The sequence below is a fragment of the Macrotis lagotis genome, chromosome 5 (genome assembly GCF_037893015.1).
Source record: "Macrotis lagotis isolate mMagLag1 chromosome 5, bilby.v1.9.chrom.fasta, whole genome shotgun sequence".
NCBI classification, from domain to species: domain Eukaryota; kingdom Metazoa; phylum Chordata; class Mammalia; order Peramelemorphia; family Peramelidae; genus Macrotis; species Macrotis lagotis.
In genome coordinates this window covers 199,674,322-199,693,525 of record NC_133662.1, presented here as the reverse complement: position 1 = coordinate 199,693,525, position 19,204 = coordinate 199,674,322, and the positions used below count along the sequence as shown (strand labels likewise).

At 35.1% G+C, this 19,204-nt stretch overlaps 1 pseudogene; it reads right to left on the bottom strand.

Moving 5' to 3' along the window:
- Positions 1-17,526, bottom strand: part of LOC141489443 (armadillo repeat-containing protein 8 pseudogene) — a 30,137-nt pseudogene extending 12,611 nt beyond the window's left edge.
- Positions 17,527-19,204: the final 1,678 nt, after the last annotated feature.

Sequence of the window (19,204 nt, the reverse complement as noted above, 5' to 3'; positions counted from 1 at the left end):
AGTCTGTCAATGCCATCCTATTTTACATGACTCTTGTTCCCTCTCCATTCTAGTCAATCCAAGTTGATGGCAATCCTTCTTGATGGCATTAAAATACGTAATTCTTTGCCTTTGTATATAAGAGTTCACATAACTGGAATGCACCCAATGTTCCTCTCTGCCAAACTTCACATGGTTTAAGTGCCATCCCTTTCAAAAGTCAATTCATCCTTCCTGAGTACTAGCACGCTCTCCTGGGAATTTCTGTTTAATTGCATTGTCTTTATCCATCTAGCTATTATCACAGTAGAAGACAGTCCTGTTTTGTTTCTATCTTTGTGTGTCCAACATTCAGCATAGTAGTAGATGTTAAGTAGATGTTCATTAAATTTTTTGGATCATACTTCTTGTCTCCCACTGTCTAGTAGAATATCTTAGACAGAGAAGATGCTTAATAAATTTTTGACTCGAGTTCTGGATTTGATTTTCATTCATTCTTTGCTTATACTTCAGAATTCGGTTGTTAGATGATTAAACAGAAGGAGAAGGGTGATTAATCAGTGCTAATGACTCTTCATACAGAAGATCATTACTTTGGTTTGTGTTTTGATAAAGCTATTAAAGGGCAGATATTTAACATAATGAGCCACTTGATAAATTGCTTTAATTTGAGCACAATGCAAAAAGATCCAAAGTCATGTCTAACTTTGTCACAGAGAAAGTTGAAACAAATATTCAAGATAGGCTTCAAATTTCTCTCACATTCTTCTAATTCTCTATAGTGATCAGTTTTGGCAATAAATCTGTCTTCTTTAATTTTCCCTCTTCATTTGCTGTAGGACCTCCATTTTTCCTCCTCCTCTAGGTTTGGAATCTTAGATTATGAAATATCACACAATGTGGCCTTCCCACTATTCTTTGTCTTAGTCCCAGTGAGTGCTTTCTGATCAGGAGAGGCTTATCAAATGATACAATCAATCAATCAGTTAATAAGCATTGAGGTACTATGTACCTTTCTATTTATAAAAAGACCAATTCTAGATGTTGGAAGAATGTGCTCAAACAACTTTATCCAGTAAAGCCTTAAACCAGGTCAAACTTGCTCTGAGAGCTACCCTCAAAGGGCAAACTCATATTGAGGAAGACCATGATGAACTTGGCTTCTGTAAAAAGAATGTTTTTCCTGTTTAAGCTAATGGGGGTTAATAAAAATCTTTATAATTAAGAAATGAAAAACCAGAGAATTTGTTTTGTTTAATGTTGATCAGTCAATGGGGGGAAGCAGAAAGAAAACATAAGTGTCCTGGGACCTCTTTCAGGGTGTTCTCTGGTAAAATACAATGCCTTCAATATGTGCCTATTATGTTCAAGGAAATACATTGTGGAGCTGAACTCAATATCATCATGGGTACAATTCAACTGAAATTTGCCCGGGAATTTTGCAGTGTTTTTCATCTATGAAAGTAATAACCTTTATGTATGTGTGTGTTCAATGGAACACTATGCTCTTCTGATGTTCTCATTCCCAATCCATCTGCTGGTAGAATTTATTTTAAAGAAGCATAGTGTAAGTCAGTTTTACTGATTAGGTGCTCAATTTGTTCCACAGGTAAATCCCTGAGTAAAATAAATGGAGTGTGTGTGTGTGTGTGTGTGTGTGTGTGTGTGTGTGTGTTTTAAACTTCAGAGCTCTACTTCGTCTTCCCCTGAGTCAAATAACCAAAACTAGAAAAAGACGAGCAGCATAATACATTGATTTAAGTAGGATTATTCCCTTGGCTTTATGGATATTCCACATTTTATTGCATCTTAAAATTAAAACTCAAATAAACCCTTAAGATCATCCCTCCTTGTGCCTCAGTTTTCTCATGTATAAATTAAAAGGATTGGACTCCATGACCTCTGAGGTCTCTTTTAAATCTAGAACCAAGTTCATAGGGTCTTGTTCCACGTTCCTCTCCCCCACTCTTAGTTAGAAGCAACTGAGGCATAGAAATTTTAAGAGCCTTGTCCTAAATTACAATGATAGTAAATATCAGAATTGGAATTTGAACCCAAGTTCTCTGACATATTAGCCTAAGCATTTTTTACTGGATGGTACTTCCTCAGGTGATTTATAATTGTATTTCTTCCAGTGACCACTCCCTATCCTGTTTTTCCACAATCAACTAGAAGTACACCAGCAGGAAGACTCTAACCAACAATCAAAAAAAATTAGCACTTATTTACCTTGAACATTTCCCAAGTACCTTACAAATAGTCATTCATGTTATACTTACAGCAACCGGGAAGCTAAGTGCTTTCCTTATTCCCATTTTACAGAGGAGGGAACTGAGGCAAACAAAAGTTAAGTGCCTTAGGTCACATGGTCAGTTCTGAACTAGATTTGAACTCAGATCCTCCTGACTTTGAGTCCAGGCCTCTATTGACCTTGCCAGCTAAATACTGCCAAGATTTTTACTATGTCCAGGATGAAGTTATAAGAGCTGGAAAAAGAGACAATAAGATTTTTAAAAAAGCATGGGTTTGGATTATCTCAAACATGAAAAACGTCTGATTCATATTCATGAGTTGGGAGTTCCCAGAACCCTTTCTGACTTTTCTCCTGACCTTACATAGGTTGAATTCCATGCTTCTCATTCAATTTTAACACCAGGGCCTCAAAATTTAGAGCCTACAGTCCTACTCTAGGAAAGTCCAATGGATGCTTTTGTGGGCAGAAGCAGCAAGTTACTCTAAAATATAACTCAAGACAAAGCAGAATCTGGAAAATCTGAATATCTTTGGGATGGACTGATTTGGGTTGGATGTCTCACAGACTTTCATGTAGTATTGAGGACTCTTGAAGATTGGATCTCTCATCCTTTAGGATATGTGATTCTGGTATACAACTTTATGCATCTCATTTTCAGACCCTGAATAGGTGATAACTTTCATTTAAATAAGATCCATGTCATTCAAAGTCTGAATTCTGTCTGGTTGGTTCCAAGAACTTAGGGAACTCCTCACAAAGATCAGTTTGTTATAAAAATGTAAAAAGAAGATGACAAGGAGGTTATATCTCATGAAATCCTGAGTGTTGATTCCCCTACCTACACAAAGTTCATGGATAGTCCCTTGTGTCTCCTTGAAGCTTTGGGGGATAGAGTTCTATATCAATTCTCTTCCTATAAGCTCAACAATTTTCATTTTTAAAAATTTACTCAGCAAGCAATATAACTGTTCTGGCCCCTCAAAGAGAGTACATTCTATTTACTGGGGAAAAAATTATCTACATAGATAAGCAAATACAAAATATATGAAAATTAATTAAAAAGTAATTTCCAAGTAGGAAGGCACTAGAAACTGTGGGGAGATGGCTGAATTTCTTGTATAACAATTGAGTATTAGCCATGAAAGAAGCTGGGGATTCTGAAAGATATGATGAGACTATTCCAGGTATGTTGGATAACCTGTCTAAAGTCACATTTACGAGGAGATGCAATAATATGCCATTGTCCTCAGTTGAAAAAGAGAGTTTAGGTTTACTTGGTGGGGGAAAAAACGGGAAAATTAAGGGAAAGATGAACACTATTTTGAACACATTGAGTTTGAGGTATCCATGCTATTTCCACTAGATAATTAGTGGTGAAAGACTGGAGTAAAGGAGAGAGAGACTGTAATTGAGTTTATAGATATGGGGGTCATTTGCATGAAGATGAGATCTGAACCAAAAAAGTGAAGAGAGTTCAGAACAGAGGCCTGGGGTGGGGGTTTCCTTGCAATGGGGACAAAGTCTGGATGATGATACAAAAAAATAAAGAATACTGGGAAGGAGAAGTTAGAAGAAAACAAGGAAAGAGCTATACCATGAAATCAAGAAAAAAAGAGATGGACAGCTAAGTGGTGCAGTGGATAGAGCACCAGTCCTGGAGTCAGGAGTACCTGGGTTCAAATCTGGCCTCAGACTCTTAATAATTACCTAGCTGTGTGGCCTTGGACAAGTCACTTAACCCCATTACCTTGCAAAAACTTAAAAAAGAGAGAGAGAATATTCAGTAGAAGGAAGCTGATGAAAAATGTCAAATAAAAGTTGCAGAGATGTTACAATAAAGGACAGAGAAAAATCAATCCAATATGGCAATTAAAGGTAATTGAGAGCAATTTTACTTAAAAGGTAACCTTGTTGAGAGCAATGGCAGGGATGACATTGAAGGGATGGTAGAATCAAGTAAATATTCTACTAAGGATGTGGGAGATGGGCATATTTGAAGGGAGAGATACATACAGACAAGTAGAAAGACAGAGATAGACAAGGAGAGACAGAAACAGACAGAAACAAACAGAGAATGGAACAGATAGAGACTCAGATGGTGAAGCACAGAGACAGACAGAGAGATATAGAGACATAGAGCCAGAATCAGAGAAAATCAGAGACAGGGATAGACAGATACAAATAAGGAGACAGATACCTAGAATAAGAGACAGAGAGAAAGAGGGAGAGATGGAGGAGGAGGAGGGAGAGGAAAGAGATGATATTACTATTGGAAATGGGATCTGATAAAATCAAGGGCACAAGTAGCATGGTTAACATTGATGAGAAGAAAGGGCTTGGTTGAGGCTGAGAAGAGGTTAAGCAAATTAGAAGAAAGCAAGGAGACAGCAATGCCATGGCATCCTAGGGAAAATGTGAATCCAATCAGCAGAGTTCTGTTACTTCCTTCATCCAGCACTGTGACTGATAGTGAAGATGTTAGATGATGACAATAATCTGGTTTGATGCTTGGAAAGGAAAACACAACAGAATAAGGGAGGAAGGATTTTGTGCATAGATAATTAAGCATATAGCAGAGTAGGTTTATTATATAATTACCATTAGAAAAGAAGGGGAAAAAATACAGGCCTAAATGATAGTCCTGGGAAGCATTGAAGTAGAGGTTGCCTTAAGGATGAAGAATCAGTTTAGGGATAATGGGACAAAGAAAAAGACAGGAAAAGCACTTTGGGTCAGATAGAGGCATTTGAGATTCCTTGATCATTTAAATAGAACATTTGAATACTGGTGAGAGAAAAGATATGACATTCCTGTGTATAGAAAAGTATGTAGAAAAGTCCTACATAAGTGGACCTTGTGTAGGTCAAAGGATTTGAGAAAATTGATTAGGAGATCAGTAGATTTGAGGAACCTCAGCATGTAAATTTATATTCCTCTATATAAGGGTAGGATTTGGGGTTGAGGAAAAAAAATTACAGATTGACTAGATAGGTTGTCATATTTGGTTGGAGGAAACTCCAAAGAGGAAGTTGCTGAGTTGGAAGTATGCTGGAGAGCAAGATAAATTCCTATTTCTTTTATTCTCTGTGTCCCAGAAATGAGAAAAAGTGATCAAGTACTGGAGAACATGACCAGGGATGTGGTCTCATCTTGGGGAAGGTGAAGTTTGTTCTTTATGAAAACTAGGAGTACAGACCTTGGAGTTGGAGGGCTGAAGTCAGTCAATCAATAATCAAATGAATACTAAGTTGTAGACAATGAGCTAAAGACTGGAAATATAAAGAAATTCTCTGCTCTTAAGGAGCTAATAATCTAATTCAAACAACTATGTACAAATGAGCTATATACAGAATAAATTAGAAATGCTCGATAGAGGGAAGGCACTGGACTTAAAAGCAACAAGTAAAGACTTCACGTACAAGGTGAGATTTTAGCTGGAATTTGAAGTAAATATTTGGAGTTAAAAGAAATGGGGTAAGGTGGTGCTTTGCAAATTAGAAGAGGTAGTGGAAGTATCATCTTTTGACTAGAGTTCATACCATTAAGAGTCAAGTGAATAAGCAGAAGCAGGATTTTTTCCCAGCATTAAAGAAGGAAGCTTATTCCAGACAACAGTGGCCCATTGATATTTCAACAAGTTTTCTGGAGTATGAGTTCTTGGTTACTTATGGATCCATATCAGTTCTATTCAACAATCATCCCTTTAGGGCTAGGCTCTAGTATACATTCTGGGGATCCAGAGATAAAAATGCAATAGTTTTTCCCTCAAGAAACATATCCTTAAGTTTTCTTCTGTAAAATCACTTATATTGTATCTATGTGATCAAAACCATACTTCTCTTCCAAACATCGTGTAAAGTATATTTGATGAGAAATCCTCAATGATTCATTTAAGAATGAGCAGAAGGAAACAAAAAGTTAAGAAGGAGAGAAAACCAAAGAGTGCAATTTTGTTACTTCCAGATGAAATTTAATGCATACTTAAAAACAAATTGTAAAGACAAGAATTTGTTTTGTTTTTCCAAACCTAGTTTGTGGTCATCTTTTGATATTAAAATGTCTGTGTTTGTTGCTGATTGCTCAATTGCTCATAAGAAAAAAAGTCAAAAAAATCATACTTATGTATTTAAAACAATTTCTGTACCACTTATAGATCTGAAAAGGAAATTAAAGTTGGAGTAATGTAAGCATTTGGTTTCTTAGGATAAATAGTTTTGATTTATTATTAGCATCTCATCTTTCCCATTGCATATCCTTTAATCATTAGTACTGAAAAGGCTTTAGGGGATATTTTCATAGAAATGGGTCAATACACATGAGCCTCATATCCTATGATCAAAATCTCAATAGTCTGCAAGGAAGAAATTTATTGCAGTTACCAAGACAACACCAACTGCTTTGGGTATTCTAGGTGACAAAGGTCAGAACAGGATGGTTAAATATTTCTCTTACTCAGACATTTGAATGCTTTCCTAGGGTGAGAAGACAGAAATCAAATACTTAGGAAACCTGACTTCACTGGTTCTGTTACTTGTCTTGTCAAAGTTCTTATTTAGAATATCAAATTCACTTTCGTGTTTATTAACTACTAGGGTTAAATGGATAGATTAGCATTCCAGTATTTTTCTAAATTTTAAAATTTTTTTTCAACTCCAGAAAGAAATATTTCTGGTTGAAAATGATAGCTCAATTTCACACATTTCACACATTCATTTTGTCCTGGAAAAATACAATTAGAGCAATATTCACAGATCATTCTATCAATAATTCTGAATTCATCTAAAATTTGGTCATTTAAAATAAAATCCTAATTCTTGAAAATAGAAGAGAATAAGAAATGGTGACATAAGCTTGATTTCAATTAGCTCTCTCAAACTTAATCTATTTCTTCCATATGTATGCATGTTTATTTTTTTCTCTTTCATTTATTTGAATATATAAGTAGATGACAATGATTGTTCCTGTAATTTTTTTACAATCATATTTTACATTTATGGAATAAAATATTCATATTTTGTGATAGTTTAATTAAAAAAAGTAAAATTAAATCTACAGGTACCTAATAAGCATTAGAGAGCAGATTTTAGAAGCTACTTTTGGGAAAAAAATGATGCTCTTAATGTTTTTATGATACATTTTGTTTTCAACTGTGAATGAAAATCTTGCATGCCTCATCTTGAAGTTCAGGGGAAAAAATAATTCATTGTACTTATTTAGTACAAATATGTAAAGTTGTAACATTGAATTCTGATAAGATATAGAATAAATATAGCACTGTATTGACTTGGAATTGGAACAAATATTAAGAGTTTATTAAGTTTCTTCTATGTAGGGGCAACTGAGTGGCACAGTGTCATGTGGCCCTGGAGTCAGGAGGACCTGAGTTCAAATCCTAACTCAGACACTGTGTGTGATCTTGGGCATGTCTTTTAACCTTATGGCCCTGCAACTCCCCCTAAATAATTTCTACTATATGTTAGTAACTTGGTTAGAGACAGATACAAAGACAAAAGTGAAATACTTCATGAATTCAAAGACTTTATAATCTAGTTTAGATATCTACATCTATATCTGGCACATATTGCCAGAGCTAGCTTGGTGTTTGGAAGACAACAAAAGAATATGTGAAAAAGAGGAGATATTAGGGTGCCTGTCAACCTGAAGATATACAGAGTCAATATGCTGACCTCATTGTTGTATGCTTATGATTCCTTGGCAGTACATGAGCGCTATGTCAGGAAACTGAATCACTTCCATTTAAATTGTCTTAGGAAGATTCTGAAGATCACCTGGCAGGAGAAGATGCCAGACACTGAGGTCCTTTCTCGAGCTAAACTGCCAAACATTCAAACTTTAATGAAGATAGAACAACTCTGATTGGCTGGTTATACTGTTCAAATGCTAGAGAAATAATTTGAATTATTTTACAGAGAACTCATACAAGGGAAGTGTTCTCATGGAAGTTGGGGTGGGGTGGGGCATCCAATACAAGAAAAGTCTCAAAGTCTCTCTGAAGAATTTTAATATCTATTATAAATCATGGGAGCCATTGACTCAAGGCTGCATCAAAGTAGACACTTTTCTCTATGAATTGCAGTATCTCAAAAGAAATTTCAGATGCAAAAATTTAGACATTTCCATACTAAATGTTCATATTATTTGTGCCCTAATTGTGATAGTCTTCTGAACTCATATTAATCTGATCATATATAGACACATTGTACTCATGGTGTTATTTTGACCCTTTTCAAGGATGAAGGACAACCACCCTATCTATATATATCCATTTCTTTGTGAGGGTGAGGGAGGGAGAAGGAAAGAGAGAGAGAGAGAGAGAGAGAGAGAGAGAGAGAGAGAGAGAGAGAGAGAGAGAGAGAGAGAGAGAGAGAGATGTGAGAGAGAGAGAGAGAGAGAGAGAGAGAGAGAGAGAGAGAATGCATGGGTATGTACATATACTATATACTAATATATGCACACATATATGCATGCAAATATGCAGTTCTTTGACTAACTCTCTGAAGCAGCAGATACTACAACTCTCAAGATTCTCAGGTTACTTTGTGGACAGCTTTTTTCTTTTCACAGAACTTTACGAACCTGTAAAAATATCTTTCCCTGCTATACTATCCTTCACACTCACACACAATTATACACATCTAAACACACATATGTTTAAAACAAACATATATGCATATATTTTGTATACATATATGTATGTATATGTGTATGTGCAATATAAATGGAGAGAGAGAGAGATCTTATCTGTGATCTTTTCTTTCTTGAACAGTCCTCACAAGGTTTATTGAGGTAGAAAAATCAGTGATAAATCAGAGATTCACTCTTCCATCCAACTCGGCTGGTTCCTCAAAGGGAATTTCATTCAGTTAGATTGGTTGCTAATCTGTTAGACTGACTTCCTACCAGGCTCTCTGTATTTAGGTTGATAGAGTGGACTGTGTTGTTTAGATGACCACTGGGTATGTCCGTCAATAGGCTATGTTGGGTAAATTTCTTTCTTAAAGTGAGGTTATTTCTTGATCTGGATCAGACAAATTACTTAATTTTCTGGTCCCTTATAAGTTTTTGATATAATTAACTAAAGCCTTGATCTTAATCTTTGGTGGACAGATGCAATCTTTCACCACCTCTAACTATTGAATTGTCTGTGCAATCTTGCACTCTTTTGAGTTGGAATATTATACAACTCTTTTCAGCTAGGATAATGATTCTTAGCTCCAGTTTGGCAAAAGTCTCTCCTCTTAAATTCCCTTAAAGTTTTGGCACAGAGATTTGTTACCTCCGGGTCAATAATGGAAGATATCTAGTCACTCTTATTCAAAAATTATTCCTGTTTCAGAAGTGACTTTTCTCAATTGGGACTTCACCTTTACTTATGATGATCAGCCAAGTTATACCGCCTAGAACCTGTCATATAGATGGATGACTGGTGTTAAAAATATTGAAACAAAATTTTATCTAGAGTAGAGGTGTCAAACTTTCCATAAAATTACCCATAAAAGCCCAAACCAAATTAAAATGCAATTGGAAATTGTTCAATAAAATACAAAAAAGTGATTGTAAAATAGATAACATTAATTTGTGGTTTTCCAAGTCAATATGCAACTTCTCAGGTATATGTTTCCATGTATATTTGATGTCTTTCACTTGCTAGCTGGTCTTTTCATATACAATTGAACTATTCAAGTCTCATACTCTTTATTTCTTTTGTTTCTGAAAGTTCTTTTCCTTTATATTTCAATCTCCATGTTTCTTATGATCTTCAACCTGGTTGAATTCTAAACTCAACATCCAAATAAAATATAAAATATCTTCAAGGTATTTCTTTTTGTTGGGAGATGCACTAACTATAGGAGGGAGAGAGAGGAAGGAAAGGAAACAGGATCCTGGGGAAGGGCTGAAGAGGTATTGAATTTCAGGTGAAAAGGAAAACATGTGTGTATGAAGGAAAACCATAAAGACAGAAAAGGAATGCCATATATATATAGAATAGCAAAGCCAGGCAGTCAGTCAGATTGGACCATAGGGGGAGATTGAAAGGGAGCAATTTGTAATAAAGTTGGGAAGATAAGTTGGAGGGAGGATTCACAGAGTTTTAATTGCTAAATAGAGGAGTTCAGATTTGATTTTAGACGTAATAGGGAACCACTGAAGTTTATTGAGAGGGGGATTGACATGGTCAGAATAGCACTTTAGGAAAATCACTGTAGCAATTGTAGGTATAAAGGATTAAAGAGAAATGAGACTTGAGACAAGGAGACTAATTAGAAAACTATTGGAATACAATCTTCCCCTGATAAAGGATGGTAATTCTTTCTTGAAAAAACATCTGGTAGAGTTCATTATCCAAGTTGAAGACATAATTAAAATTAATTTTAGTACGGTAAATTGTTGTGTTCCTGAGCACCCAAAGCAGCACTCATTTAATGTCCACTGATGCTTAATACTCATGTAAATGAAACTTTCACTTAAAAAAGAGAACTACAAATAAAAGATCAAGTCAATGAAAACAATATCAATAAGATAAAGTTTGCTGAATAAATGGACATCATTTTGAAAGGTGAGATAATGAGGTGCCGTAGACTATTAGAAGAATCAGTTTAATACTATTTTCATTTTAAGGGTCATCTATATATCTGGACATGACCAATGAAATCCAGGCCCTTAAGGAAACAATTGCTGTTCTTGACTTGATGGTGTTCATGATATGGATTTTATGGCATCTGCAGGGATGCAGTATCTGATCTGCAAACCACATGGTTAAAAAAATGAATTTTGGATTGACTGCTAAACCAAGACTGGGATTAGATATAATTCTGTATGACCGGTATTCACTCCCTAATCTATGTGAACAATTCAACCTTTCCCTCCTCTCTGATGATAAGCAGAATCCTTTCTGACCTATCTTCTCTGTATTTAACCCTTCTGGACGTGTTTCTTCATTTGTAAAATAAAAATGATCATATTTGCATATTTTCAGTCTTTTTTATTTTATTAATTTAAGGCAATGGGGTTGCCCAAGGTCACACAGCTAGGCAATTATTAAGTGTCTGAGGTCATGCACATTTTCAGTATTAAAAGTCACTGTGAATAAAGGCCATTATAAATTTCATAAAGACTCAGATTTCACCTGGGGATGGAATCCAATTCAGTTCAGTAGGTAAAGCACTGAGCTCTAGAAGTACAAAGATAGAAGTGAAATAATGCTTGCCTTTGAGAAGCTTACTTTCAGGAGTAATGGGAAAAGTTACGAGAGAGAACTATGTGATATATACTAAGTCAAAGTTAAAGAAATTTTATAAACACACACACACACACACATAAGTGGGCAATTTGTGGGCAATTAGATGGTAAAGTGGAAAGAGTTCTGAGCCTAGAATAATGTTCAAATTTGACCTCAAACACTTACTATATGAATTCTCATTGTTTGCCTCATTTTCTTCATCTGTAAAATAAGCTGGAGAAGAAAATAGCAAACCACCTCAGTATCTTTGCCAAGAAAATTCCAAATATGGTCACAGAAAGTAGATAGACTGAACAACAGCTATTCACATACTTGCTTACAAAGTAATCTTGGAGAGGATGGAGAGTTGGAGAGCAAATTATATACAAAGTGAAAAATTTAGAAGGTCAGGAAAACCTAATTTCAAGAGGGGAAAGTGAGGAGGAAGTGCACCTGCATGACAAATAACAAATGCAAATGTAGGCTTGGAAATGAAAGTCTACATTCCAGGAACAGGAAGTAGGAATCCTTGATTGAAGCAGACTGTATGAGGAGACTCTTATGAAATTAGTCAAAAAAAATTAGATTGTATTCAGATCAAGATGGATTTTGAATTTGTTAAACTCATTCTTTGCCAGGTCTAGTAGTAGATGTTGGGAACACAAAGATAAAATTAAATAGACTCTTCCCTTCAGAAGATATTCTATGGGTTTTATGGATGTTGAATTGCAACAATACTGCTTTAAATCTGCTTCCTGGGGGAGAAACAAGATGGAAGAGACATAGAGGAGTAAAGAGCATGATGAACAATTTCCATTTATTTCAATTCCTCAGAGAGAAGCTATTTCATTTTTTGGTTATTCACTTCAAGTCATTCTTCACCCTCTCAGTCTTAGTCAACTATCTTTATGAGTTGTTGTAGCCAAAATATCAAGAACCACCAACCAAACAAACAAACCAAATAATCCATCACCTGGTGACCAATACTCTCAGGACAAGATTCTCCAAACATGACTATGTTAATCTTTGGACAATAGATGCATGTTGGATTTCAATTTAGTCTTTTTCTGTATGATAAAGCTTAGCTTTGGGAATTAGCATTCCTTTCATTATACAATATATTACTGGAGCAAACATCCTAGGACCAGCATTCCCTGAAGAAAATGAAAATTACTGTAGTCAATTTAAACACAGTGAATGTATATAGGATCAATTTAGAGTCATAAAGTCTAAAGATGGATCAGGCATCTCTTTTTCAACCCATCCCTATCCCCTCCCCTATATATACATCAAACAATTTTCAATTATTATAGAAGGAGCCTTGCATCAGAGAGATGGGCATAGACATACTTTTCCCATGAACATTGTTTTATTAATTTATTTTAAAATAAAATGTATAAATGAATTTTCATCTTAAGAAAATAGTTCTTAATAAGGCAGAAATAAAATTGTAGCCATAACTTACATCATATGTATTACTGAAATTCAACTGAGAGATAAATACACACACACACACACACACACACACACACACACACACACACACACACACACACATATATATGAGAAAAGATGTAAAAGTTCAATAAATTATTTTAGTTGTTCAGGAAAAAATTTTTTCACAATCAACAAATGGAAGGAATTATTGGGTAAGATAATATTCTTTCTATCAATTTTTTAAATTCCATACAGCAAAAGCAACATAAAAGTAATAAACATATGAGATTGGAAAAATATTTATGATAATATAATCATTAACAACTTGAACTTAAAATGTGTAAAGAACTATTAAAAATTCACAGTTGAAACTCCAAATCAATGTTAGGTAAGAAAAAGGATAATATAATAATAGACAATTTTATTCAAAAGGAAGGAATGAAAATGTGTTTTTATTTTTTTTAATGTTTAATTGGCTACTAGGTGAATTCAAGCTAAAAGAAGTTGAGATACTATCTCAAAATCATCAAAGTGGCATAAAAACTAAAAAAAAAGATATTCTTCATATTGCAGATAAAATGATAGACTTATTGCAGACTTGCAGACCATTTTTAGAATAGAATATTTGGCATTATATAGTAAAGTTTGCAACAATAACATTACCCTATAACTACCGATTCTTCTAGCAATATGCCCTAAAGATATTATTAGACATAAACAAACAAAAAAAAGATATTTCATTAAAGATGTCCATAACAACATTAAATATAAATGTAAAACTAAAACCACACCACTGGCACCACTGCACTAATTAAAAAATAAATTAAAAGCAATTTAAATGTCTAAGAATTCAGGAATATATAAATAAAATGAAGCATAATAACATAACAAAAAACAATAAAATCATTAAGATTGTCATGTCTGAAGAATACTAACCAATACAGAAAGAATGTTCCAAAATATTCAATTTGGGAAAATTCAATATGGGGAAAATAGAACCAGAAATCTTGATGTAGATTTAAATGGAGGAAATGATTTTAAATGTTATACTACTTTCTGCACTGATATTAGGCTTGTCTGTTCCTGTGATTTCATTTGTATAGAGAACTTCAGAGTGTGGAAACTCCTCTTGGCAATATCATTAGTGACCTTTTCTGAAATTTATGGTTGGAAAGGTGCATACAATATGGAGACTTACCCAAGGTCACACGGGCATCATATGTGAAAAGCAAGGGTACGTCATCCTCTAGAAATTACCTCTACATATCTACAGATTTCAGAAGTTTTTACTACCCAAGCTAAGAGGAAAAGGGTGTATGGTTTTGTTTTACTCCATTTATTTCTTTGAACACATCCTGTTCTACACATCTTCTAGGAATTTGTTTCAGGGGAGAATCTCATTTTCAAATGCATCTTCAAGTTTATTACCTACACTGATTTACTTGCATTGATAAAGATAAAGAAATAGACTCAGATTTGCCTGAAAACCCCCCCACTAGCCTTTGACACATCTATGTGTCTATTTCAATTCATTACCTAATTCTTTGTTTGGTCCTTTGTAATCCATCTTCCATTCTAACTCTTAACTGAAATTCCTGTTTTTAAGGTTGCCAATCAACCAAATCTAGAATATTTTCTCCCAATGTTTAACCTTTCTGAAAGATTTTTATATTTCTGACAATTCGGTCTTTTTCCCCCCTCTTGGCTTCAGAACCATCATGACTTTCTTCTCATCTTTCTTACAAACTGTTCTGTGCTTTGTGCTTAGTCCAAGCTGTTTCTTTCATTGGATTGTGAAGTTCTTGGTGGCAGTGACTATCTTTTGCCTTTCTTTATAGCCCTATGTGTGGGACAAATGCCACTTAAATAAATTTTGGAGATCTCTCAAGGTATGAAGAGAAAGCTTTATTCATTTCTTGAGGAACAGGCTCCAATCAATTAGAGATTGAGGCAAAAACAAAAGACCCAAGAATCACATTTATCCTAACTCCATCCCCTCCCCCCACTGACCCACCCTCCTTAATGAGGAATGTGGTTTTACAATCTAGATGTGTAAACTAATCCAAGGAAAACAGCATATAAATTCAAACCTAAACCAGATTATCTCTTCAGCCCCAGGAATTGAATGGTCATCAGGACTTCTACAGATAAGATGAGGTCAGTTGACTCTTCACCAATATCCCATAAGTTGCTTTGTGAAGGGAGGAGGGGACACATAGTTAATTATTCTCCAATTTATAATATTCTACTGAAGAAATCTCATATTTGATACCACTCAATCCCTCCTCTTTTATTTTGATGAGATTTGTTCAAATTTCTAAGTAGGCCCTTAAGTCTAAATAACAATTCCCAGTTCACCTCCTTACTTCCAAAGGACCTTTTAGATAAGCCCTATAATCACCATGATAATAAATACATTTTCAAAGTTACTGCACCTGTTTCCACTGCAAGTTTTTATACCAATGTCTTTAGAAAAGGTCTTCCTGGATCCAAAATTGATCAAACTAAATTCCTGATTTTGTGCCATTGGATCAACCCCAAGAATAGCTAATATACCTACTGATGTTCCTTAAGTTATTTTCTTGCAAATGGCCTTTTCAGCACTTTCCTTGAAATTCCAAACTAACTCATAATCACAGTTTCCCTTAACAAATGCCCCAGTTTGCATATATTTACAAGGGATCCAGGTATCATCATTAATCTCACATGAATCTGAGGCCACCTATCTCTAAGTTGTACAGTCCAGAATATATGTACCCCACTTCTGGACATGTCCAGACATTTGCTACTCCCCAGGGAAATATCCTGGCCAGTCAGTTATAAACAACAGTCACCTTGAACTGACTCATTCACATGCCACTGGTGTCTCTCTCCTCTGGATCAGAATCCTGTGCCACAGTGCACCTCTAACCAGGAACTGAGAGTCTAGGTCAGATTCAGGGGTACTGCTGTGAAATAATCTCTCTTTCTCTCTAAATGGAGAACATTTTCACCCTGACTCCCTTCCTTCTTTCCATAAGGAGAAGGGCATAAGTAAGGTGTCACACTTACAGAGTCAGGGGGAAGTTACAGATGGTGGAGATGAACTGGTCCAGTGTCTTTCCTCTCTTCTCCTTCTTTTCTCTTCTCCCTTGGAGGCATCCAATGTCCTTCAGCAGCTTCTGAATCTGTTCCAAAAAAGTCCTCTCCAGCTCTGACTCCTTGAGACCTTGTCTTCTGGTAGAGAAACTACTTAATATCTTATTCAGACCAAAACATATGTTTCCATAACAAAACAATGAGATTCTGGAACTTATTACAATTTACATTTTGCCTTATTGCCATATTGACACACATAGTTCACTTTTAACACAAACTTCCCTTAGTATTTTACTACATGAGCAAACTCTCAATGAGAATGATCACATTGACTCAAGCTTGTAACACATACATTTAACAATCATCTTTGTTCCAAGAGTACCCAGAATCTGGTTTAACATAAGCAATTTTAACCTTTGCTCTCATTACAATAAGGAAACAAACATCCTTAACCAAAATGAATTTTTCCCCAAATATTCCCATATTTTCCTTTTCCTGGTATACTTATCTAACTCACACTCTTTTCCTTAAACTAGAACTTGAAACTATAATTATCCTAAGAATTTCCCATTCTTCTCCTTACCTAAACATCCCTTCTAACACAAAAACTAAGGAAACTTAATTCCTATTTTAACATGTAACTGATAGCAGGTGTCAGAGCCAGACACCTAACCCATCTCTGGCTACTAGATCCAATTCACCTAAAACTTCTTTTTCTAGTTTGCTAGTAACTAACTATAAAGATCCAGAACATTAAAGGAAAATTCCTTTACACATATAAGTATTGAATATCATTGTCCAGGCAGAGGTCATGTGGGTAAGTCAAAAGTATTAGGTCAGATTTATTCTTCTAAGTGAGACATTATCTGTGAGAAATATAGGGTGATGGTCTTCTCAGGATGTGGAGGGGAACCCTTAAGGAATCCATTACAAAGGGGGAATGGCCCAGCCAATCACAAGACTGAAAGAGTCTTCCTAATCCCATTCCAGGGATACCAAATCCCAGTGGTCAAGAGTGACCTACAGATCTTGACCTAATGCTACTTAGTTTGTGCAATTAGGTAATTGAATATTAACCCACACACCCCCTGTGATGATTGGGGTTCTTTAGCATATCATGCATTGGATGATGTGGGGGGGCATCATATTAGGGTCATATCATGGAATGGGTGGACCTTTTAGTTTATAATTCAAACTCTGAGAGCCTATAAACATCCAAGAGGGAGGAGAAAGGGTTTCAGAGGACAATAAATTACCTGACTTGTGAAACTAAGGTGTGCCTCACTCCTAGGGGTGAGGTACCCGTATCTTGTAAGGTGTATTTTGCAAGGTTCATGAATAAAATGTACAACTTTCACTCACTCTAGCAGGTTTTTCTTTTCATTCATTTATAACATTATCCAAATATCATTTTGGGGAAATCAAGTCAAAGGGGTCCTACTTCAGCCATACTGAAAAGCTGCCCCTTCGGCTGCCTATCCCTGTCACCTGACATCCTTGATACATTGGCTTCCTTGACTCCGAAAGAACGTACCATTTACCCAATAGTATTTCTTTTTGTTGACCATTCTGGTATCTGATATAAGAGAAAAGCAATGAAAAGTCCTGTGATTTAAAATAGTTGTTTTACCTAGTTAGAACTTCAGTGAATACAATTCACTAAATTCCAATTATAATTTTAATGGAGTTTCAATTAATGAAACCCCTACCTAAAGCTCGAGTTATCCTTCCTGGGTCTTTGCCTAAAACATGGTATTCTAACTATGACTGGCCCTACAGGCCTGTCTCCTACTTCTTAGTAGAGACATCCCTTTGTCTGAAATCATATCTACTCTATCTATATATAAAGATGATATATCAGATTCCCCTTGGCTAGAGAAAACTCCTTCTAGCCTGTTGTATCTTACAACAAATGCCTCCTTTGTCCAGGAGATTGCATAGAAAAATCTCAAATTATCTTTTGTTTATCTTTCTCATATTACATGCTTTTGCTTCAAAGCAAACAATCACTACTTTAGAATATACATCTAGAGCTAAAATATTCCCAATTCACATATATAGTTAGAAACTTCTGTACATATACTTGTTTACCTACAAGCCATCCTCAACATACAAATGGTTATTTTTGTTTTGGCAAGGCAATTGGGGTTAAGTGACTTGCCCAAGGTCACACAGCTAGATAATCATTGAGTGAGGCCTGATTTAACTCAAATCTCCTGACTCCAGGGCTGGTGCTCTATCCACCTAGCCACCCTTAACATCCAAATTACTTTTCAGAATTCTTTAAAACCATTAGAACTCCTTAGGTAGCTTTAGATTTCTAACATGTGTTATTAATTTCAATATAACAGAACAGCAATAAGAGTAACACATAAATTACTAGATGGAACAAAGCAATCCTTCCACTAATACATTATTCATGAATCCACAGATCTAGCCCAGAAAGGGTCATACTTTTCATATTTTCCTTATTGCCCTTCAAAGCAATCAGACATTAATCCCAGGCTTTAACAATACAGTATTTAAATGACATTCATAAGAGATAACTAAATATTGCAAATATAATCTCTTTGCAGATACAAAAGAATATCACATAACTGATAAAAAAACCCATCTTATTCATCAATTGCAATTTGTTCAGAGCCCCCCCCATCAGCTGTATGCAGTTACCAAGAGAGAAGTCCACATTCTAGACTTCTTTAAAATTAAACATACATTGTTAATATACATTAATCATAAGATTCCTATTTAAACATCTTGCTTCCCTTGGAAGAAGAACAAAATGAATATCCCATGATCTTTACACTTTTGTTTCTTTACCCAAATTCTCAGAATCCAATCTCATACATGATACATTTGAAACCCTCTATCAATAACAAATAAATTTACCTTCAGTTTAGTGTGATAAAACTTTAGAGTACCTCATACTGAGAATGCAGCACACACATTCCAAATGCTCTATCCAAAATAAAAATACAATTGTTAGCATTATTAGACTTAACATTAAAATTAATTAGAGCTTTTCCCCAAAAGAAATCAGTAATCATCCCTGGTGGTAACAGGTATTTCTCTTCTTAGTTAACCCAATATCACTTTTCTTTAACCCAAAGGTATTAAAGTTTAATAAATAAAGTTTAAAATCCCAAACCACTTAACTCCTTGCAAAAGTTACATAGTGTTAAAATAGTTTATAATTCCAAACTAATGTAACAATC